This window comes from Maniola jurtina, chromosome 7, assembly GCF_905333055.1.
Source record: "Maniola jurtina chromosome 7, ilManJurt1.1, whole genome shotgun sequence".
Lineage (NCBI taxonomy): Eukaryota > Metazoa > Arthropoda > Insecta > Lepidoptera > Nymphalidae > Maniola > Maniola jurtina.
The window spans coordinates 12,831,278-12,856,585 of record NC_060035.1 but is presented as its reverse complement, the minus strand read 5'-3'; the positions used below and the strand labels follow the sequence as shown (position 1 = coordinate 12,856,585).

General features: G+C 37.0%; 1 protein-coding gene across 1 annotated transcript in view; it reads right to left on the bottom strand.

The window, feature by feature from the left end:
- Nucleotides 1–25,308, bottom strand: part of LOC123867076 (glutamate receptor-interacting protein 2) — a 316,615-nt gene that overhangs the window by 260,764 nt on the left and 30,543 nt on the right. The window lies entirely within an intron of this gene.

Sequence of the window (25,308 nt, the reverse complement as noted above, 5' to 3'; positions counted from 1 at the left end):
ATAGGCCTTTTACACGACTACAAGACGACTACCCAAAAAAGTCATGTGTTCAGGGTGTATGTATGTATGTGAGTTTTTATTTCACTATCACACTATCACACTTCGCACTAATATTATAAAGGTGAAAGTTTGTATGTGTGTGTGTGTGTGTGTGTGTATGTTTGTTACTCCTTCACGCAAAAACTACTGGACGGATTTGGCTGAAATTTGGAATGGAGATTCATCCAGGATTAGCACATAGGCTACATTTTATCCCGGAAAATTAAAGAGTTCCCACGGGATTTCAAAAAACTTAAATCCACGCGGACGAAGTCGCGGGCATCATCTAGTAACTTCTAAATGCCTGAACAGATTTGGATGTATGCACGAGTATAATACATGATATTATGTATCGTTGTAATCCTTACATCACGCCGAGTGACACTGATTATAATTTAAAAAATAACTATTATTACTTTTTAGTTTGTTTTGGCGGTTTTGACAGGGAAAATCGTGTTTGAATTTTTTTTAATTAACTAGCTTGTTATATATTTACATAGACAGAGATTTTCGAATAGATCAGAGTAATGGAGTAACCTTGCTATTCACTTTAGGCGCCTACTTTGAAAACTGTTTAAAGTCCATTAAAAAATGGATTGCGATTGCAAGTGCGATACGCAATAAACTCCGTAGATTATCAATAAAATAGCGTGGTACGAAGGAGATTTCAATTTAATTTCGGAGCACAAAAAATATCAATGAATTTATCGAATCAGGTTAAAATTTCTTAATTAAAGCTCGCAATTTTACTTTCGAGGAGAGAAAATAAAATTTGCTTCATGTTAATTTTTTTCTACGTTTTTATGTAGGTGCGACGTATTCCATGGCAGGTAACATTTTTATTATACAATTTTAACTTGTCTCTATCATTATCTAATTCTCGAAATAATTTTTAGGTAAGTAGGTATACTTAAGTTAGTTAAGAGTACACTGTCATATTAGGACTCCCTGTAAGGACAGTAAAAAAATAATAGAAATAACCTCAACTCATAAGAACTGACTTTATTCCATAGCTATACAATGCATGATAAACTTTAATTTAAATTCTATACTACTAACTTCTTGAAAACATAATAAATTCCACTCTTTTCTGCTTCGAATCAATAAAATCAACCGCTTTTCTCGCCGCCATTTTCCCATCCCCAATTGTCTTTTTTTTTTTTTTAATTCAACTCTATGCAAAGGCAATATTGCTAACACAAATAAGAGGAATATCCTAATAGCTGATGATTACGTTCATTTCATACGGAACTATTATTATTAAGAAAATTTTGCAGGTATAACTAAATATTGCGCCTGAATAGTTTAATTCAACTTAGGTACCTATATTGCTGTTTATTCTGTGGCAACTTATTATTCATTTTTTTTTCATTAAAAATGATCTACTTTAGATGAACCGTCTAATTGCGCCCCTAGGCTGTAAGGCAGGTATAAAATTAAACCTTTGCCAATCTAAATGGAATAATTTATAGAAAAATTCAATGGAAAAATTCTGTGAATTAATAAAAATAAGGTACCCACAAAAAGTAACAAAGACATTATTTAATTTAGGAAACATTTTGTAAAGTTTCCAATCATTCAATTAGAAGAAATGTCACAGAATACTTAATAATAGGTACTTACCTTCCAGAAGAAGACATTTAAACAAATGGCGACTCTTGTTACGATGCAATAAAATGTAATTCAGCTGGCATAGAACCACAGAATATAATATAATATATAGAAGGACTGCGATGTAAAGTAAAGTAAGATGACAAGCGCGTTTTCCTATCGTGTTCTCTTATCACCTCTTATCTCTTACTCATAGGATTAAGAGGGCTCTCTCCGTCACACGTTTCCACTCGTTTCATACAATCGTAGTTCCAATTTCATTTGAATATTAAGCAACCTAAGTCCATGAAATTTTGCAGAAATATTCTAGAAACTAATATCTATGTCTGTGGTTTTCCAGATTTCTGTTAAAATATTCGGTTTCAAAGTTACGCGGTCTTAAAATTTTCATACAAATCTTGGAGCCCCTGTAATTTTAAAACTACATATTTTTAGAAAAATCTAAAACACCACAGACACAGATATTAGTTTCTAGAATATGTCTGCAAAATTTCATGGACTTTGGTTGCTTAATATTCAAATTAAATTGGAACTACGATTGTATGAAACGAGTGGAAACGAGTGACGGAGAGAGCCCTGTTAACGTGTGACTTCAATTACTTTTATGCACAGCATAATATTGTGTATAAAATCTTTGAAAAGATCAACCGCCGAGTTTCTCGCTGGTTCTTCTCAGCTGGACTTAGGCCTTTTCAAGAGCGTGCCGCCAAACTCGGTCCATCGCCTTCCTCATCCACCTTCCCGCCACCTTCTTCAGGTTCAGTATTCTTTAATATCACTAGATTTGTTTAGTGAAATAGTCTAATTGAGTTATCGTTTTAACTTCTCCCGGGAATTAGCCATATCCCTAAGGCATATGGCCAACTCCCGGCTTATGCCATTTCGCTGCGACATACACATCTTTGCCAAAAGTGTCTTAATAAACACAGAATTAAATTCAAAAGTACGGAATGAACTAAGTATTATTTTACGCCTCAGACAGAGTACAGTAATGAAAAATAAACATTCAACATATTCCGACGTGTTCTAGAATTAATCTACCACGGCGCTAATTGTTAAACCAGACTCGGTAAGCGCTCCACACACTTGCAGTAGGCTGAGAGACAGTGGATAAAAATCGTCTCTCATGATTAAACTCCAAACTCGGTCATTTTCGACTATGTTTCACTTAATCGTTGGTAACAATCAAATTAAATCAAGTTGTAAACGAAAGTTGGAAGGATTTTCGAATATTTACAAAAAATATTGTCAAGTAATTTATATAATAACTGATATCACACTAATATTATAAAGGCGAAAGTTTGTATGTGTGTGTGTGTGTGTGTGTGTGTATGTTTGTTACTCCTTCTCGCAAAAACTACTGGACGGATTTGGCTGAAATTTGGAATGGAGATAGATAATATCCAGGATTAGCACATAGGCTACATTTTATCCCGGAAAATCAAAGAGTTCCCACGGGATTTCAAAAAACCTAAATCCAAGCGGACGAACTCGCGGGCATCATCTAGTGTAACTATAAATTTTACTATAAAATGTAGGTAGGTAATACTATGCTACAATACGTATCGTTCAATGGATATGATAATTACGAATGTTTTTTTCAAACTAGATATTAGTTTAAAGCCAAGAAAATTATATCATTGATATTTTACGGTCGCCGTACTATTTACATCAAGATTTAAACATTACATTTTATATTACAACAGTAACCATTTTGTATGCATTATTGCTGCTTTTGTTTACAACTAAAATCAGTTGTTAACAAAACTTGTAAGTAATTTTTTTGTTAGCTTTACTATCAAACCCAAGAGATAGACAAAATATGTCTGAAACAAGACAAGACAATTTGACAGGTTTTGCGACAAGTTTTTTTTACAAGTTTTGTCAAAAGTAGTACCACAATTGTTTTTTTTTGTGTTGACGTGGTGTGAGAATAGTTACGGTTGTCTCTGAGACTATTGCATCTGCTATGATATTATGCAGTATACCTACTGAGCTCTAGTTAGGCTTTAGTGTTTTTCGTAGCAGCTGTATAATTGTTGCTACGATTTTATGCAACTAAAATAATAATTACGCAACTACAGAGGGATAAGATAAATATTATGAGCTATGTCTGTAAGCTCCCTTCATCCGCTTCCTTTGGGCGCATATGAAAAAATATGACTTTTGTAAAAAAAAAAATTTAACGCCCGACCCAAAAAGGAACCCATCTCTTTAATTTTGACGAAATGCGGTACAGACTACAGACATAGCTTGTATCCTTGTAAAGGACATAGGTTATTTTTATCCCGGAAAATGTAAGAGTTCCCTCGGATTCTTAAAACGTAATTACGACGAGGATGAAATCGCGGGATGGTACAGCTTGCTTGCAGCAGCAGCTTGCATCCTGGAGAAGGATTAAGAATACTTTTTATCCCGGAAGACACATACTTTTTATCCCGGAATGTCAAAGTTTCCACGGGATTTTAAATCCACGTGGATGAAGTCACAGGCACAAGTTAGGGTAGTAAGTCTATCTATAAACATTTTCTTTACTCAGCCAAAATACTAAAAAATAAAGATAGAGCACTACAGCCCCGGGGAACTAATGGTTTATGGGTTGTTTGCTTAACTACGGAATCATAAAAACATAACCGCAACGTGTCAGTATTTTTTTTTTAATTTATAGATTGGCGTTTGGTTGGAATCAGACCTGCTAACAAGTGATGATGCAGCCTAAGATGGAGCGCGCTTACCTGGACTCTTGACTTGAAGTTACCCATATTAAAAGTGGAAGGGATGCCGGAAGGGCGTTTCATATCCTAGCGATTCGGATTAGAAACGAGGAAGCAAATCGCTTCGTACGTGTCCGAGGAATTTAAACTACGTACGGATTTCAATTCGAATTCAGTTTTTCTATTTAACCTCGTTAAAATAAAACCGCAGTAAACTTGATTACAGACATTAAAAATTCTGGCTCACAATCCGCAAAGTGTGAAACACATTTCGCACCGTGTCACGTTTTTTTTATGTAAATCAGATTGTTACCAGCAACCGGAAAAATCAAATTTACAGCTCGACGCAAACTGCAGTTCGTTGTGACAAAATCACTCTTGCATTTAACATTGTTTTTTAAACTATGTACACCAAAATTTATAGGATTGCCGAATATATTTGTGATAAAAAAACAATTGCATGTCATTCAAACGATTTGCATGGAGTCGCGGGACTAAAGGATCGTGGAGTTAGCAAATGTAGTAGGCCTATCTCCGACAGAGACGTCCAGGTGGAGACTAAAACTCATTTAAGACTATGGAATCACACTAATATTATAAAGGAGAAAGTTTGTGTGTGTGTGTGTGTGTGTATGTTTGTTACTCCTTCACGCAAAAACTACTGGACGGATTGGGCTGAAATTTAGAATGGAGATAGATTATACCCTGGATTAGCACATAGGCTACTTTTTATCCCGGAAAATCAAAGAGTTCCCACGGGAATTTTAAAAACCTACATCCACGCGAACGAAGTCGCGGGTATCAGCTAGTATAATATATATTACAGTCCGGTCAAAATAGACATTCAAGAATACAATAATTCGCATAGAGGTAAAAATTGGTACTAATGTTGGGAATACCGATATAAATGAACTGTGAAAAGTCTCAAACGATCTCACATTTGCAAAAAATATATATTCAAGGTCAAAGTCATAGTCTGAAATGAGCTTAAAACGATGGCGATTTCAATAACTCATGGTACGGAACCCTTGTTTAGAGTTCCTTAATGAGGGGTGCCTAGGGTTTCTGTTTGTCTGTCTGTCGTCTGTCAGCCGACTGTAACTTTTCATTTATTTCAGTGCTTTTACGAACAGTTCCTCTAATAGTTACGTGAAAACTACATTTTACTTGCCCGTAGCTTCAGAGTACATCCCATAAAACGGATAAAACCATAAAAATGTCATAAGTTACATACCAACTTACGTAGGTAGTAGATACTAATCCATTGTTACTCTTCCTTTTACTGTTACGTAGTGAGGAAGGCCCTAAAATTTATCACCATACGATGTAAGGTCACTTTTACGACGTTCCGACGATCCCTCTATTTATGAGTACCAACAATAGTTCTTACTTTATTCTCTTTGATATAATATGATATGTGTGAAGACATTAAAGTCGAAAGTGATGATTTTTTAACTTTCGGTAGAGGGAGCGCTACTATTATGCAAATCCCTTATAAAATCTAGACACCTACTTAAAACATTTTGTGGCCATAAAATAAACTTTTGCAACTATTCAATGAAATCACGAACATAGAGCACGATTTTTTGGGGTTCCGTACCTCAAAAGGAAAAACGGAACCCTTATAGGATAGGATCACTTTGTTGTCTGTCTGTCTGTCTACTTGTTCTACGAAATTCACCTCCATGCCTTACAAGGTTCTACGGGAATTACCTACTACCCTCAAGGTTATGATGTCTTTTTGAATAAAAATATGATTTTTAAAGCTTATTTTTACATAACTTTCTACTGAGTTAAACTAGAAACTTCAAAGAGCAGCTTGATACTAATTGATACGTCTTGAGGTATCAAGGTGATACTTAATGACCTCTAATCAAGAAGCTGTCTCTGAGTAAAAGAGCCTTGATACACTGATAAGGAATACTATTAAGGGTTTCATTTTACCTTTTAAGGTACCTTAAAAAACAGAAACATAATGGAAATGGCTTCTATTTTTTAAAGTTGAAAAATCTTTGTACACCTAGGTATAATACTTCTATATGTGGTTAAATTCACTTCATTTAAGAAATCTCATAAAAAATCTATGAAAATCTAACTGAGTTTTCAGCACAATTTTATCTATAGTAATTCTACATTTTATTACCTAGCTGAACTTCAGCCATCAAGAGTAAATTGAATCACCTTTATTACAACTACACATCAAGTCAACTTTTTACGACTTTAGCGCAACAAGAGATTGCTATCGAAAAATAGATTTTTAGGGTTCCGTACCTCAAAAGGAAAATGGAACCCTTACAGGATTACATTGTTGTCTGTCCGTCTGTCTGTCTGTAGTCTGTCTGTCCGACCGTCCGTCGTGTCTTTCAAGAAAACCTATAGGTTTCTTCCCGTTGACCTGAATCATGAAATTTGGCAGATAGGTAGGTCTTATAGCACAAGTAAAGGAATAAATCCGAAAACCGTGAATTTGTGGTTACATCATTAAAAAAAAATTAAAATGTGTTTAAATTTTCAAAGTAAGATAACCCAAGTGGGGTATCATAATATGAAAGGGCTTTACCTGTACATTCTAAAACAGATTTTTATTTATTTTCATGCATTATAGTATTTGATTTATCATGCAAAATGTTGAAAAAAATATCCGAGGACGGAACCCTCGGTGCGCGAGTCCGACTCGCACTTGGCCGGTTTTTTATTCCCTAATGTCTTTTGAGCAGTAAAGATCTGAATTCCCTTTGACCTTTGATTGATCGAGCCTTGAAGAGGGTTCCTGTGATAATGCCTTACCGTCATAAAACAAAAAGGTGACGGTAATACTTTTGTGTCCATAAAATACTTTATTCCCAACGACGTGCCATAAATGTCAACATGGAGCCATAAAAGTAAGCGACGGGGCGTTAATTTTCAACTATCCATCGAATAAACAATAGAAGAGAAAAGGCTATTAATACAATGGGGCTAATTTTACTGTAAGATCCGAAATGAGGAGATCCGCAGGAGAACCAAGGTCACTGACATAGCCCAAACTATTAGCAAACTGAAGTGGCATTGGGCAGGCCATGCTTATCGTAGAGGCGATGGCCGTTGAAGCCGGAAAGTCCTTGAGTGGAGCAAGCGTAGTGTGGGACGCCCTCCAGCACGATGGACCGATGATATAAAGCGGCTGGCGGGAAGTGGCTGGATGAGGAAGGCTGAGGACCGGGTGTGGTGGCGCTCTTTAGGGAAGGCCTATGTCCAACAGTGGACTTCCACAGGCTGATGATGATGGTGATGATGAATTTTACTGTACATAATCTCTGAACTAATTAGACAGTTCTAAATCTCGTGCTTTGCCACTGGAACATTATGAAAAGTAAAATTATACTAACCCTATCTATTAACCACATTCTTTGAAGTTACTTATATTCTATTTCATCTTTTATACTGTCCGAAACTTCTGGCTCCACGGAAGACCAGCGCTGTGCCTGCGTTCCCGACACAGGCTCAGCAAATGCTGAGTGGAGTGCATCTTGGTACACACCACGCATCTCATGTTATTTCGAGCTTCTATATTATATTATCTTATTTCTGTGGCACTAAAAAAAACACTTTTTTTTTCTTTCTTTCTTTAAAAAGTACTTATACGATATTGGTCATTTAGCGTTAGTAGAGAACAAAATTAGCTAAATATTTTACTAAATCCATAGGTACGTCTTCCATACATACAAATATTAATAGTGCAAAAGTGTGTCTGTCTGTCTGCTGGCTTTTCACGGCCCATCCATTTAACCGATATTGACGAAAATTGGTGCAGAGATACCTTGTATCCCACGAGATTTGAGTTCACATAGGATTTTTAAAACTAAATCCACGCGAAAGAAGTCGCTGACATTATCTAGTGATAAAAATCCGTATAAAAATATAATTTAGGGTAGATTAAATTCAGGTATGCCGTTTTAATCTTTTACCTGTGTTTGATGTCAAAGCAAACGATACTGAGGTTAAATGTAGCCTCCAGTTACTTACGATTACCATTCCTATGTGGATTCCTATCAAATATTTTTAAAAACCTCTTTCATATAATATATAATGTAAGAATTTGCTTTGAACATTAATAAAAGCTCCGATACACTTAGCCAGCGGAAAGGTTTGTGCACCCGATAAAAACCAGTCAAGTGCGTGTCGGATTTGCACACAAAGGGTTCCGTACCATCAAGAGAAAACATTTTTGATTGTTTTTTGTGACGTTACCACAAATTTACGGAATTTCGGATTTTTTCCTTTACTTGTGCTATAAGACATTGCTACTTGCGTGATTCTAGGTCAACGGAAAGTACCCTATGAGTTTCTTGACAGACACGACAGATGTACACAGACAACGAAGTGATCCTATAAGAGTTACTTTTTTCCTTTCGAGGAACCCTAAAGACAATAGATAATATAGAATATAATGTGTGTTATCATAAAAAAGTTTGCATCCCGAAGACAATCATAGGCTACTTTTTATCCGAGCAAATCAAAAATGTCCCACGGGATTTTAAATAACCAAAATTCAGGCGGACGAAGTTGCGGCCAGTATCTCTTATAGTACTCATCTATGCTAATATTATAAAGAGGAAACCTTTGTATTTTTGTACTTTTGTATGTTTGTATTGAATAGGCTCAAAAACTACTGGACTGATTTCAAAATTTCTTTTACCATTACTTAGAGGGATTCTTCCGAATCCGTATAGGCTATATTTTATCCCGGAAAATAGAAAAAATAAATGTCCACCCGTGCGAAGCCGGGGCGGGTCGCTAGTGTGTAATAATTTTAATTTCAGTTAGTATCACATTGGTATAAGCGCAAAGAGTTTTTGGCAACAATTACGTATTTTGATTGCATCGGTTAGCGGCGAGGTGCGGCGCGCGCGCGGTCAATACCGCGTTTGTCGCTGGATTGTTGGTGCAATGCCAGAGCAGTCGCTAACAAGCCAGAAACTACGATAAGCCCAGTGACTCAGCGGTTGGTTGATCGAAATCATACTAGGTTCAAACCTTATCTGTTTTACCATAGTTTTACCTGACTGCGTGACATAGCCATCTTGATTAGGTAATCTGGACACTTGCTAATAAATGCGGAAGTGGTTTTTATTGCCTTTTGATCCCCGATAATCATAAAGTTTCCACGGGTTAAATAAGCGAAATCCCGTAGTCATTCTCGTACTCGTCAGTAGGTTTCAGTTGATATTCGTACAAGTACAAAAAGTTTCGTATTATGATTGCATCGGTTAGCAGCGAGGTTATAACGCGTTTGTCGCTGGATTGTTGGTGCAATGCCAGAGCAGTCGCTAACAAGCCAGAAACTGCGGTAAGCCCAGTGACTCAGCGGTTGGTTGATCGAAATCATACTAGGTTCAAACCTTATCTGTTTTACCATAGTTTTACCTGACTGCGTGACATAGCCATCTTGATTAGGTAATCTGGACACTTGCTAATAAATGCGGAAGTGGTTTTTATTGCCTTTTTATCCCCGATAATCATAAAGTTTCCACGGGTTAAATAACCGAAATCCAGGCGACCTAAGTCGGGGCAGTAGGTATCCCGCAGTCATCCTCGTACTCGTCAGTAGATTTCAGTTGATACTTATTAGTAAAAGTGCAAAGAGTTTCATATTACGATTGCATCGGTTAGCAGCGAGGTTATAACGCGTTTGTCGCTGGATTGTTGGTGCAATGCCAGAGCAGTCGCTAACAAGCCAGAAACTGCGGTAAGCCCAGTGACTCAGCGGTTGGTTGATCGGAATCATACTAGGTTCAAACCTTATTTGTTTTACCATAGTTTTACATAGCCATCTTGATTAGGTAATCTTGACACTTGCTATTATAAATGCGAAAGTGGTTTTTATTGATTCACTCACGCCTTTTTATGCCCGATAATCATAAAGTTTCCACGGGTTAAATAAGCGAAATCCAGATAGACTAAGTCGGGGGCAGTAGGTATCCCGTTTCTCGTACTCATCAGTAGGTTTCAGTTGACATTAGTACAGGTAAGAGTTTCGTATTATGATTGTATAGGTTAGCGGCGAGGTTATAACGCATTTGTCGCTGGATTGTTGGTGCAATGCCAGAACAGTCGCTAACAAGCCAGAAACTACGATAAGCGCCAATGCCTCAGCGGTAGATTGTAATCTGAAACAATTTTAGGTTCAAACCTTATCTGTTTTGACTCACTGCGCGACAGCAAGGACAAGGTTATGTTTTATAACTATCTGGGTATGTATGTGGGATTGTTTATATCCTTGAAGTATCCCAACGGCTGGAAGGATTTTAATTAATTAGGTGTGTACCAATTTGCTTAAACCATACGATGTTTTTATACTAGCTTTTGCTTTTGTAAAACCAAAAAGGTGATCGTTAAATATAAAATAACGGTAGAAACGAATAAATTATTCCGATAACTTCTAATATAAGACCAATGCGTTACCATTGCACCATTGAAGTGGAAACCACGACGAATAAAATTTAAATCAAAACAGATCAGTTTTCTCGCGTCTTCACATAGGTAACGTAATGCAACAAAGCCTTGCGAACAGAACGAATCTCGAAATCTCAGAGCAAATATGCTTGAAATGCAATATTTCTCCCTCACCGCTGCAAAAGAACAAGTGATAAACAATCCTTTTGGGAAATAGCCAGCCGCGGCAAACAGACTGAGATACACTGCTCGAATCACCAACTAGCTTTTTCTTGAATGAATCCTTGAACCTGCAACATACACAATGCGCGGCGGTGGCGTGGTGTGATGGAAAATGAATGACAACACGTCATTCTGCACTTTCGCGTGTAAAATTTGTAAAATCCATTACTAATACCTAAAGCCTGCAATATAAAATATGTGCGCGGCGCAACGCCATAAGAAATACATAACAGGATGTCACACTAAACACGCGTGTATGCGTGTAAGATTTGTAAAACAGGAACTCTATGAACTATGACGCATGTCAACTGATACAACTCTGACAGTTGTGAATAGATAGCAAAAAGATAGACACATTAAGAATAAGTACTATTACAACTCTGTCATGTATCCCATCACGATATAAAGCCGTACCACGTTTCGTACTAAACATATAAAAGTGCTGAACGCAATGTCGACACATGAATACAGCAACAGGATAGAATAGAATAGATTTTTATTCAAATAAACTTTTACAAGTGCTTTTGAATCGTCAAATAATTTACCACTGGTTCGGAATGCCGACAGGGCAAGTTCTGCGTGCAAAACAAGTAGTCCAATCTATAGTTGTGACATGGTAGTTTGTGCAGGTCATATAGACTTACAAGCTTACTAAGATCAATTACAATTTATATGCAGTCATATGCTTCATGTTTTTGTTTTGCGCACTCTGTTTTATGAACGCCTTTACAAAGTTTTTTGTATTACAACTTCTAGAGACCGCGTTGGACATGTATCCGTCGCGCGCTCTGTATGTCACTGGCAGGTTTTGAGTAATCTCTGCAGTAATTTATAATATTCCAACAATGGGACTTTGCTTGAAGGAAATATATAAATGGGAATATAAATATTCGTCACGTGTAGCGTGCAAAATGAGCATAGTCATATATCAAGGATTTTGACGTAGCTTTGCTAAAAGCTTGTGCTTAGACGACACCTTAAAAACTACTTTTGAAAAGGCAAGCACTGAATTTAACGGAACTGAATCAAAAAAACAGGCCTCCTAGCTTGAGATCGTACATTATGTAAGAATGGTATAAAAATAAATTGTAATTTCTTGCTGGTTCTTCCCGATAGGAAGGGCATGTCAAACCAATTATAATTATAATTATATAATTATAATTTCTTTATAACATAGACCGTGGAGAAACACATTGAAAAATAATTTTAAGCAATTCCATCACAGCGAGCAAACGAGCAGGCGCGTCACCTGATGTTAAGTGATTACCGCCGCCCATGAACAATCCTACCATAAAAACCGCCAATGCGTTGCCGGCCTTTCAGAAAGGAGGATTTACAGGAAAAGCTAGTTTTGAATAAGAAAGAGAGATTTATAACTCAATTTCACACGCCATGGTAGGAAGTATGTAGAACATTTGAAATTTTCATGAATAAAGGTAGAAAATCTTCAAACATTTTGTTCCAAAGTAGAGCGTTGAAAATGTTTCAAACGAAAGCAGCGTTGTATTACCACGACTGGAACACTTCTCAGTATAAAACTCCAGGGACCTCGGTTTATATCAAAGTGTGGAGAATACAAGGGGAATATAAAAATTGTAGAACGCGAGAAGTCTGTGCATATAAAAGTTAAGCGCGCTTAATACACAATGCAGTGGAATGAATGGATGCCTTTCACGATTCTAAGCGAGTTTGTTTCCACGGTAAGTAACTTGCGGAAGTAAATTGTCTCTTGTTATTTACTAAATGATGATTTACTATCCATATTAATTAGCCCCCGACCCAACAAGAGGGGTGTTATAAGTTTGACGTGTGTATCTGTGTATCTGTCTGTGGCACCGTAGCTCCTAAACTAATGAACCGATTTTAATTTACTTTTTTTTGTTTGAAAGGTGGCTTGATCGAGAGTATTCTTAGCTATAATCTAAGAAAATTGGTTCAGCCGGTCAGTTATCAGTTCTTTTCTAGTAACTGTAACCTTCACTTGTCGGGAGTGTTATAAATTTTTAATTTACACTTGTTAAGAAACAAGTTAGCCCTTAACTGCAATCTCAGCTGATGTAAGTTATGATGCAGTCTAAGATGGAAGCGGGATAACCTGCAAGAGGTATGGCAGTTTTCATTAAACTCATACTCCTTTGGTTTCTACACGGCATAGAACTGGAACGCCAAATCGCTTGGCGATACGACTTTGCCAGTAGGGTGGTAACTAGCCACTGCCGAAGCCTCCCACCAGACCAGATTAAAACTCTCGAATAACCTCTACACTATCTATGTCCTTTGCGTAGGTTTTGGGAGCTTTTACTAACTTTTTTTTAGTGACGCTTTAAAATAGTAACTTACTTAGGGTATACAATTCACCGTCATCAATGAATCCAATCACATCGCTTCATTAACACCCGAAAGCTTAAATACATGCACTATATAAAATACACTGGATAATTTCTGATAAGTACTTGCTATAATGCTCTGTTTAATTCTGCGAATTGCGATGGGTATCGGGTATTGCTTTTTAATATCAACATACAACCCAATTTCGTTTGACTTTTGTCTTTGCGACGACATCAACGCACTTATATTATTAAAGTGTAGTGTATTAGGTCAATGAGATTTCTACTGCAAAATGAAATCTTGCCTTATACCTACAGCAAAAGCAGGCTATAATTTCACTGTAGATATAGAAGTAGGCGTTAATTTGCGGAAGTCCATAATATACAAGGAACATAAAACTTAATTTGCTATAATCCACTGAAGTCTGAAACAGACAAATATTGTGTATGTTACGCTTTTTCATTGCTAAGCCTTGCTTGATGGCTGGCTTTTCCTGCATGTTTAGCAGTGGATTGTTACACCATACAGATTTGTCTTTTAGCGGATTATAATAGAAAATCAAGCTTTTGGTTCCTTGTGAAGGCAATAGTTTATGAACATTGTGCATAATAATTTGTAATCTGTGCAAAGCCAGGGTGGATAGCTAGTAAGTAGATACAACATAAAAGTTGTAATTTATCTCTCAACTACTCCATAGTGTTTACTATGTAGGTATACTCGTATAGTATAAAACGGGTCACTATATTTTCGTTTGGGTTAAGATATTTCGGGGCAAACCGAGGGGCGCTTAGATTTAATTTAGTGGTTTCCTTTATAATAATAAAGGGGATTTCTCGAGGGCTCGTAGACTTTATCTTGATTTGAAACGCCCTTGTTTCTGATTTTGCTGCGATAATGTTCTACTAGATACGGCGCTTGATAGTAACAACATGTTTCAACGAACATCGGTGTCCACACTCCTATCAATCGTAATCTGCTTCAGAGGTAATCATATTAACCGACATCAATCAATCTGTTTGCTTCCCAAGAGCGCGCCACCACACACAATCCTCCGCATTCCGCATCCACCCACTTCCCGCTATCCTCTTAAGGTCGTCAGTCCAACGAATCGGAGGTCGTACCATACTGCGCTTGCTGATATTTTGTGGTCTCCACTAAAGAACACGTCTGCTTCAGCAGCCATTAGTTCTGCAGCAGACGTGGCCTGCCCACTGCCACTTCAGCTGGCTAACTCGTTGAGCTATGACGGTCACTCTGGTTCTCCTACGGATTTCCTCCTTACGGATTTTGTCCCGTTGAATGTTTGAACTTGTGGACGAGGCCAACTGTCAATATCCACGTTTCAGCGCCATACGTCATCACAGGTAGGACACACTCATTAAAGTCTTTCGTCGATAATCGACATAACATCCAAATATTAATAAAATCAATGTATTTATAGTTTACAAAATATAATAAGGCTTCGAAACCCCCGTAGCTTTAGTTTTAAGTTTACGTAATTATTATCACCACTATATCATCTTTAAAATCTAAAAAATCTGACAAACAAAAGGTGTACAACAGTACCTAGTACCTAGTTTGAATAAATGTTTTTTTTTTTAAATACTTAATTGCAAAATTTTCAATATGGGACTCTAACGTGCTATCCAAGGTACGATTACGTTTTTACGTTAGGTAAACATAACCAAACCCATTCGTTCTCAAGCTATTTATTATTCATTCAAGTCATCACACATTCATTTATATTTTTCGGAGGCCAGTGAAAATAAATCGTTTTTGATAAGTGCTCCACTGAATGGCAACATAAACACTTTTTATGAGAGCTTATTTATTTTTCGCCGACTTTTCCTCCCCTCACTGAGCTAATATTTCTTGATGCTACGAGCAGAATTAAAATACTTTTTTATGAACACAGATAAATCTGACATCCAAATTTATATCTGCAAGGTATATTTTCTATAAATATAAATTACTAGAGGATGCCCGCGGCTTTGCCCGCCTGGATTTCGGTTTTTTAAATCCCGCAGGAACTCTTTGCTTTTCCGGGATAAAAAGTAGCCTATATCCTTCCCCGGGAAGTAGCCCATGTCTGTACCAAATTTCATTAAAATCGGTTCAGCGGTTGGGCCGTGAAAACGTAGCAGACAGACAGACAGACAGACAGACAGAAAGACACACTTTCGCATTTATAATATTAGTATGGATATAATATTAGTATGGATAAATTATTGTACAGTCGGTTACATAATTTTTTAACCCCCGACCCAAAAGAGGAGTGTTATAAGTTTGACGTGTGTATTTGTGGCATCGTAGCTCCTAAACTAATGAACCGATTTTAATTTAGTTTTTTTTGTTTGAAAGGTGCCTTGATTGAGAGTGTTCTCAGCTATAATCCAAGAAAATCGGTTTAGCTGTTTGAATGTTATCAGCTTATTTCTAGTTACTGTAACCTTCACTTGTCGGGGGTGTTATAAACGCTGGCTAAGCGTGGGGGCTGTGCGGGTGTACAGGGCGTCCCCACTCCGATTGCCATCACTGCAATAAGATAAGTAAGCTCTGAATCACATTCAAAATCAAAATATTTTTATTCCATTAAACTTTTTGGCCTAATAGCTGGCCGATGGATCATGGACTTCCACAAAGTAACGCCTGCTTGTATACAATAGCCCATCTAAAGTCAACTGGATATTTTAAATTTCTATCTTTGTGCTCTTAATTAATTAATTCGAACCTCATGAATTCCACAGCTAGCCTCTTTCAAGTCAGATATCGTATGAAATTCCACGTAGTAGGTATATCGTCCTGGATTCCTCAATTCCGCACTGGTGGTCGAAAGGAATTTTTATTGATAATATCGAAGAAATGCGGAAGCTATCTCATTGTTTATTTATTGATGTTATATACTTTAGTCGCCCCGACTTTGTTTTGAGTAGGTAGAATTTTTGAAAATCGGTGAGGGGATGGAATTATTAAAAACACTGAAACACTATTTTTATTTAAAGCCCAAATACCAAATTTCATAGATAAAACTCGAAAACTGGTGGAAAAATATGAACCCCTACTTAACTCTCTTAAGGGTGGAATTTCCAAAAATCGTGAAACACGTCATATTATATTGAGTGTCATGGACAATTGGACATAACTTGCAAATAACAGACTTTTAAATACCCTTTCACTCCTTAAAATATAATTTTCAAAAATTCCACTTGAATTAACACACCGAGTGGGTCAGATAGTAATCATTATAATGGAATTCAACATCATAATAGTGTTGTCAAAGTTTCCAAATACCATAAATCGAATTACAATTCAAATTACGTCATGGGATCTCGCAAAATTGCCCATAAATCCAAAACACGTAACTCGCAAATTGGCCAACAGGGATTAAAGTAACGACACATAACGAGAATGTATTTTGAATCGTCAGTAATCAATAGTATTGAATAAACATGGATATTGGATAGTGTTGTTTGTGGACGCAACAGTGTTGTTGTGGAGTTTCATTTGAAGGCCGACACCGATTTAGGACTATCTAGATAATTTAGCGTGGATTTATGTTAAACTAATCATGGGGCAGGCAGTGTTGTGACGAAAATTGTTTTGTGCTATTTTACATAGTAAAGAAACCTGCTTTTTATACAAATAGCGAATAAACGAGCAAGTGGGTCACTTGATGGTAAGCGATTACCGCCGCTCATGAACATTTACAGTACCAGAGGAACCGCCAATGCGTTGCCGGCCTTTCAGGAATTTGTTAATTGACTTGAATAACCCTCTGTTATAATGTAATGGGAACAACGCAGAAGAGAGTTGATTCGTGCGGTTGTAGAAAAAGGAAGATGGAATAATGCCGAACAGCTGCTTGCTTGCAGCAACTTTCAAAGTTGGCCATAATTTTTTATTTTACTATCCTATTTATTATAGAACAGACCTACAGAATGCCTTAGGTTCTAGTTACTCTTTTTAACTACATTTATAGGCAGTAACATCTTGAATATTAAGATAAAAAAGTCGTACAATAAATAAAATAGTAGTGCTTTTACAGGCATTTGGCCAGCGAGCCTTCAGCGAGCGAGATCTTTGAGAAGAGACCCATCCTCAGTAGATTTGAGATTAACAACTGCAAAGTCGGTCAGCTTTTAGCCAAAATAATTTATTATTACAATATAACGAACTGCACGTAAAACTTCGGGGACCGAACAAATTTAATCTAGAAATCTAGACCGAAATCTCTCGAACTGCCAAAACCACTTATACCATTACCCGATAGTCGCCAATGACACGAAACTGAGAACTTCTATGCGAACTTCCTACAAAATTACTTCATTTTACTTGAAATTCAGTCCCGAGTCAGGGAACGTTCAACTTTGGGAAACTTTATCGAAAACTCATACAACACTTGCATTCTCTGACGTCAATACTCCTGCCACACTGTCAGAGGTCTAGCGTTCTGAATTCAGCGTTCCGCGATCACTTTTGTTACACAACTGCCCAAAAAAGGAGTGAAAGTTATGGTGGAATGCATGAACTATCATTTCTTTGGATAGTCGTGTAAAAAAGAGTCATTTTTCAGGATGTATTATACGTGTATATGAGTTTCTTTATTCCACCGTGACTTCTAAATGCTTGAACAGGTTTAGATGTAGGTATGGGGCATCAATGATATTACAATTAGAAAAAGGGGGCATCATTAGAATCTTAAGTGCCACTGGCTATAAAGTTGAAAAAAATTCCATATAGCGGCTGTAGGGCTCGATTTTCAAATGTGTTTTTTAACTTTTTAACTAATTTTATGGCAGGGAAATCGTGTTTTAATTTTTTTAAATTACAATCACACACACACACACACACCATACACTGACACACACCATTCACCCACACACACACGTCACAGCGCTCACTAGCGCATTAGAAAGCGTTTGAAATACTATGGTCATTTTTGACAGCAGAACGCAATAACTCAGAACTCTTCACCGCTGGCAGTGAGATCGAAACCTCTCTGAGTTATTGTATAATATACGAGGGTTATAAAAGAGACTATCGTATTCATTGTTCTGGCTCGCAGTTTTATTGGCGTGTGTAAACGGTCGGTGCGATGTATACGACCCACGTTACTGATCGCAGCACTCTGCGGGATAAATTGGTCAAACTTTTATATACGCGCGACCCACTACAGTTTACAATGAAGATCCGTATAATTTTTATTTTAAAGTCATACGTTTTCAATTAAGATATATCATCATCATCATCAGCCTGTGGATGTCCACTGTTGGACATAGGCCTTCCCTATAGAGCGCCACCACACCCGGTCCTCAGCCTTCCTCATCCAGCCACTTCCCGTGAGCCGCTATAAATCGTCGGTCCATCGTGCTGGAGGGCGTCCCACACTAAGCTTGCTTAAACGCGGTCTCCACTCAAGGACTTTCCGGCTCCAATTATATTAAGATACTAGCTTTTACTTAGCTTGACTTTTCGGGCAGCGTGATTCTTTAAATTGGCATAACTTTTTTATTTATGAACCGATTGACATGAAATAAACACTAAATGTTAAGTGAAGCTTACTACAATATATTAGTGAAAACCGTATCTAAATCGAATAAGCCGTTTCTGATATTAGCGTGCACAAACACACAGACAAACAGACAAACAGGCAAAAAAAAATTAATTACAATTTCGGGTACGGCATCGATATAATAACAACTCCTGCTACTTTTTTTTATATATTTCCATTGTACAGACACCACTTTTCTACAATTTTATTATATGTATAGACAGCATACATTTAATAGACTTTCATACGAGTGGAAGTAGTAGGTGTAAATAGGATTTTTTTTAGGCTTTGCTATGAGGGTGGTTATATCAGGACTAGGTATGGCAAAACTGATAGTCTGCACGCCAGGACTAAAGGTGAACTGAACTAGATCTTGGTTTGTCTTCAGTTCTGTAATTCATCACTCAATGCTCACTCCCAATATGCAATTAGCTGACAACACCACATTTATCATGGCCCGATGTCAAACTCCTGAAATGTGGTTAGCGGGAGATAATAATGCGTGACTTGATTGATGCGCGACAATTATTCGCTGTTCTATTTACTTCGGTTGAAGCCACAGTTGGAATTTAAGTTATTGGCAAGGTCCCCATGCTATATTACCTACTAGTAACTAGATAGATGGATAGAAAACTTTGTTGCACACAAGACATGAAATAACCAGGATCAAACAAAGAAACTTAAACAAAACTAAAAACAATTGTATGCAAAGGCGGCCTTATTGCTCAGAGCAATCTCCACCAAGCAAACTTTGGTGAAATGAGACACAGTGTGTGTCGGATAGTACTAACACGCAATACACAGAATCTTTTTTTTTAACCCCCGACCCAAAAAGAGGGGTGTTATAAGTTTGACGTGTGTATCTGTGTATCTGTGTATCTGTGTATCTGTGTATCTGTCTGTGGCCTCGTAGCGCCTAAACGAATGGACCGATTTTAATTTAGTTTTTTTTGTTTGAAAGGTGGCTTGATCGAGAGTGTTCTTAGCTATAATCCAAAAAAATTGGTTCAGCCGTTTGGAAGTTATCAGCTCTTTTCTGGTTTTCTTATTACTTTTATCCCAGGACCACCAGAGGTTACGTATTTTCTGACACAGGAAATATGTACGATTGAGTAGTGTTAGTAAGTACTAAGAAAGCATGCCTAGCCTACGTGCTAGCTTGCTTAGACGGCCAATTTTCAGGTATCTGATAATCAAGGTACATAAAACCATTACTTACCTCACGTAAATTCTCCAAACTGATTTTTACGTATATTTTAGGCAATATCCTTAAAAATATGTCGCCAATACTCCCAGACACTTCCCGCGTCGGCCGTATTGCTTTGCAGACGCTTTAAAGCTCCCAAAATAAGTAATTACTTAACTGCACGTAAATTCTGATGCTCCATTTTTATATATGTCCACCAGACAACTATTTTAAAACCTTTTACAAGAAGACAGACCGATCCAGAGGGCCAATCATCCCCTAAATTCAATTTTAATGCCTCTGTGGGTTTGAGCGCGAGGACATCATTATCTACGCGCATGAGACTGAGTAAGACATGTATTAGGATATATTGACTTCTCTCTCACTCTCTTTACTTATGTCAATTAATTATTAATATTAAAAAAAAACAGCTAAAAATTAAAAAAATTGGAGAATTCACGTGAGGTAAGTAATGTTTTTATGTACCTTGATTACCTGATACCTGAAAATTGGCCGTCTAAGCAAGCTAGCAGGTCTGTAGGCATGCGTTCTTAGTACATACTAACACTACTCAATCGTCCACATTTCGTTCGTCAGAAAATACGTGACGGCTGGTGGCCCTGGGATCTTTCACTATTGTAACAGAGGTTCATAATATTATGTCAATTGGCAAATGTCAAGCTGTCAAGATGGACGTTGCTTAGATACATAATTATTTATTTGAAAATAATGTTTTGGAAAACTCCGATATTTTGGATCGTAGGCGCGGAGTTTCTAATTTATAAAATATTATAAACAGTTAAACGAGAAAACATCAATTCAATTATAATATCCAACAGTCAACCAAAGGCCACGAACAATCAACCCAAACCCAAACCATAGTCAAACTATTTTTAGGGTTCAGTAGGTATCTGTAGAAAAAAAATATGTTGTAGCCTCGACTGTTTTAGTCGCGTAGGTGTGCATGGCACCATTAAATATCGTAGGAGGCGATGACCCTCCGCGCGGCTGAGGTTCCCGCATCGTAGTCGCTTTGTCGCGCAGGTTTGGATGATGCATTAGGCGCACCTTCTTTATATTTTATCTGCTTGAACTCTATTTATTTTGACAAAATACGTTAAAAATTCATCATCATCAGGATCAACCCATCGCCGGCTTACTACTGAGCACAAGTCTCCTCTCAGAATGAGAAGCTAGCACACTGGCCAAGCACGTATTGGCACACCTCACGCACCTTTGAGGGAGCATTATGGCCAACTCTTAAGCATCAGGTTTCCTGACGGTGTTTTCCTTCACCACTTCGTTGTCTGTCTGTGGGTCATCTTTCAAGAGAATTAAAACTTATAAATTGGGTACTTCCCGTTTACGTAGAATCATGAAAGGCAGGTAGCAATATCTTATAGGCCAAGCACTCTACTCCTGTGGCCCAAGTAAACAGAAAAATCCGACAACTGAATTGTCATTACATAAAAAAAAACTTGTACGGAACTCTTCATGTGTGAGGCAGACTAGCACTTTACCGGTTTTTGAAAGTTATGTCAAATAAAAATTTTACATGCAATAACAAACAAAATGAAATACAAGCCACTTTATTCCTTATTTTATCGGGTGAAAGTCGATTTCAATTTAATCGTAGGTATATCTTGAAAAGCGAACTATTATACGACTACGTAAAATGGGTACATTTTTAAAGCAACGACATGTTAGAAACAGATATTTCGTTTTGGTCATGTTAAACTATGTGAGTCATTCAGATAATTCTTGATTTAGTGATGTTCGGTCAAAAACATTTCATGGAACGTATAATTAACATAACATTGATGTTACTTTTGAAGAGATATTAGCTGCCTTATTGGATTTATATTATTATAGAAATTGGGTTTTAGAATGGCACAAATAAACGGTAATTTATGAATAAAACTTTAAAAAGCGTGAAATAAAAATTAAATTAAAAATTTAAAAAACCCCCGACACATTAACCTCTAAAAAGTAAAAAAATAATAGGTAAGTATGTATGGGCCCTTTAAGAATAGTATAAATAGTAAAGTTTTTATCCAAGCGTTCGTTGCGTCGGGGGACCGCTAAAGTTAACAAAAACTATTCTTCCTACAACAGATGACTTTCATAGTTTATGATAGGTAGCGGTCCCCTGGCGCAACGAGCGCTTGGATAAAAACTTTACTATTTATACTATTCTTAAAGGGCCCATACATACTTACCTATTATTTTTTTACTTTTTAGAGGTTAATGTGTCGGGGGTTTTTTAAATTTTTAATTTAATTATAATAACATAGCGAGCAAACGAGCAGGCGAATTTATTTACTACTACCTACAACTAGCTTATGTCCGTGACTTCATCCGCGTCACACACAAATTTCAAACCTTTATTTTACCCCCTTAGGAGCTGAATTTTCAAAAATCCTTTCTTAGCCCTAGTCTACGTCACAATAGCTGTCTGCATGCCAAATATCAGCTCGATTTGATTAGTGACATAGTTGAGTATTATTATGTCCGTTCTAAATAAATAACTAATAATAAATAAATAAGCTACTTTTTACCCTGGAAAATCATAAAAACCTAAATCCAAGCCGACGAAGTTGCAGGCATCAGCTTATTAAGTCTGTTATCAACTTTTGGTACAGTCAAAGGTCTCTATATTTGAGCAATATCTCTTTCTAAGCCTTGTACTTAACAACTACATACTTATGTAAACAAGTATAAATTAAAAATTTATAACACCCCCGACAAGTGAAGGTTACAGTGACTAGAAAAAAGCTGATAACTTTCAAACGGCTGAACCGATTTTTTTGGATGATAGCTAAGAACACTCTCGATCAAGCCACCTTTCAAACAAAAAAAAACTAAATTAAAATCGGTTCATTCGTTTAGGCGCTACGATGCCACAGACAGATACACAGATACAAACGTCAAACTTATAACCCTCTTTTTGGGTCGAGGATTAACAAATAGGAGAGGGTGATTTAGGCAAAGGCCTGTTCTCGTAATTGTAAACTAAGTTACATACGCCCCAAGTCTTAGCCGGACATAACAATTTGTATTGAAGGATTATCCAGTACATGCATACAGTACAGATTCCATGTTAGCAGCTAGTCCTAGTACCTACATTACACTGCACGTAATCGTTATAGATAAAGCCGATTGCACACGTGGGGACAATACTGACTAACTGCAGTAGCTACTTTTTGAAAATCCATATCCATACTAATTTAATTATAAATGTGAGTGAGAGGCCCAACAGTTAAAAACGTTTTTGCTGTTTAATACAGAGTTAGCTAACATCCTGGGGACGGATATAGACTACTTTTTATCCTGGAAAATCAAAGAGTTCCCACAGGATTCTTAAAAGCCGATCCGTTTATATATGTTTGGTACAGAGGTAGGTTGCGTCCCGGAAACTGACATAGACAGCTTTTTATCCCGGACAATCAAAGAGTTGCTACGGGATTATAGGAACCTAAATCCTCGGTCGAAGTCACCTGCATTGTCTAGTGTTACAGTAAAACTTAAAGCTAGTTCTGTTTAATTACTGTACAAATCATGCCCCAGTGGAATGATGCCAAGAATATGTATTTATGATGATTTATGTACCTAGATACTTGCAATTTGCGTAGAAGACATTAGCTGTTTTACACGACTGCTCAAAAAAAGGAGTGTAATGTTTCGTCCGCCTCCTGTTCTGGAGGTCGAGGGTTCGATCCAGAGCACGCACCTCTAACATTCGGAATCATATTGTGCGATTTAAGCAATTAAATATCCCTTGCTTTAACGGTGAAGGAAAACATCGCGAGGAAACCTGCATACCTGAGAGTTTTCCATAATGTTCTCAAAGGTGACCTCAGACTTGATCTGCCAATTCTGGGCCATAGTGGCAGACTATGGCCTAATCCTTCTCATTCTTAGAGAAGACCCTTGCTCAGTAGTGGGCCAGCAACGGGTAGATCATAATGATGATGAACACATGAAAATTTCGTGAAAAGCTCTTAAATACTTAATTAATTAGACTTTAGCGTATAATCAGTTAATCCCTCACTAATCCACAACAAAACGGCGTACCTGCCTTAAATATTAAATTCGTCTCTCTTATTACTCGCTTTTTGCGTATCTTGTAAATTTAAATGCTGGTTCATTCACTATTCAATAAGATACTAATATCACTGATATATAGATACACTTTAGATTTCCTTAGTTTACTTAAAAGGTAAGCAAGTAGCTCCTGGATGAAATTCATAAGAGGCGCACTCTACCACAAGACCTTTAGAGACCTTGTTACCACCAAATGAGAATGAAATCATGATATGAGTGAAACCTAACTCCAGAAGGTTAAGGCACTGGGCAAAACAGACTTCAGAAGCAAACATTATATTGCGGAAGTCCATGATAAGAAACAACCAGTTCATTTTGGTTTTATCCACTAAACCAGATAAATGCAAACTAATATCAATATTCAAAACCAAAATCAAAATAATATATTCAAAGTAGGTACTATTGTACACTTTTTGATAGTCAGAATTGTTAGATTTGTAAGATGCTAAATAGTGGTGATAAATGTAATTAATTACGTAAACTTAAAACTAAAGTTATGTGGGTTCCAAACGCGTCCAGGCCTGAGTCCGAGGTATTGAGTCTATCTGTCTGAGACTTTTTACGGGCTATCTTTACCAATTTTGATGAAATTTGGTACAGAGCTAACTTCCTGTAGGCGGACAAAGTTTACTTTTATCCCAGAAAATCAAAAAGTTCCCACAGGACTTTATAAAACTTAAATCTACGTAAACAAAGCCGCGAGGAAATTCTAGTTGAAATATAAACCGTCTGTTTATGGTGGTGTTTTTATGAGAAGTAGTTAGGTTTTAAGTAGTTTTTATCTTTATCTTTCTTTTACTAACTTGTAGTCCACATTGCTGCAGCTAGGATAAGACTTTATATTGTTCACAGGCTTAAACGTTTTGCAGTTTGTCAATATTGTTCCCTCGTGTGCGATTGCCCTTATCTGTAACGGTTATGTACCTTGTAATGTACAATGTACCTACATTTACTCGCCAACTTGGAATCAACTCTCTTGGATTAGACAATTCTATTTTAGCTTGTTTACATGTACAGAAGAAAGACAAATAAGTACATAATAAATTCAACTGAGTTTTGTACATAATTTTATTACCGCGTGGGTCGAAAGATCGTTTCATAAATAAATTCAATCTATC